The sequence below is a fragment of the Ptychodera flava genome, chromosome 4, assembly GCF_041260155.1.
Source record: "Ptychodera flava strain L36383 chromosome 4, AS_Pfla_20210202, whole genome shotgun sequence".
NCBI lineage: Eukaryota > Metazoa > Hemichordata > Enteropneusta > Ptychoderidae > Ptychodera > Ptychodera flava.
The window spans coordinates 34,863,665-34,864,256 of record NC_091931.1 but is presented as its reverse complement, the minus strand read 5'-3'; positions in this window follow the sequence as shown (position 1 = coordinate 34,864,256).

Below are 592 nucleotides of genomic sequence, written 5' to 3'. Positions count from 1 at the left end.
GTTGATTGTTTGCAGATGAAATCCACCCGCCGTATTTCCATTGTACATCTCTGTATATAGATGTTGTGTTTTATCTCAGCTTGGTTGCTTCAAAGTTGTTAATGCTTGGTCTCAAAGAAAAAAATACTGCCATTGTATAATGCATTGAAACACTGTGACAGTTCACAAATGTTAAATAAAAGAGATTCTATAGATATATCTTTTGTGACTTCATATGTCGATGCTTGCTGAGATTCAAACCCTACTCTCAATACTTGTAGCCCCCATACTGGATAGGAAACAACCCTTTGAAGTTGTCGACTTTGTTAATGAAGCCACTTGGTATGCCTCTTATGAAGCCAGTTGGTAAACAAATGCAGACCAGGTGACAAGATAAGATAAGCCAGTGTTTTTGTTCAAGACAGTCAGAAGATGCTCCCCTCTCATTTTAACAGTTTCCCTTGGTATGGCTTAGTCATGCACAATTATTCAAGAGAATTTTTCACAAATCATTTTACTTTTCTGTATTTCCAAAACGTTGACCAACGAGATTGACCTAAACAGTATTTCATGTATTGGCTTATTCCCTGTCAAACACCAAAGGATGGACTTG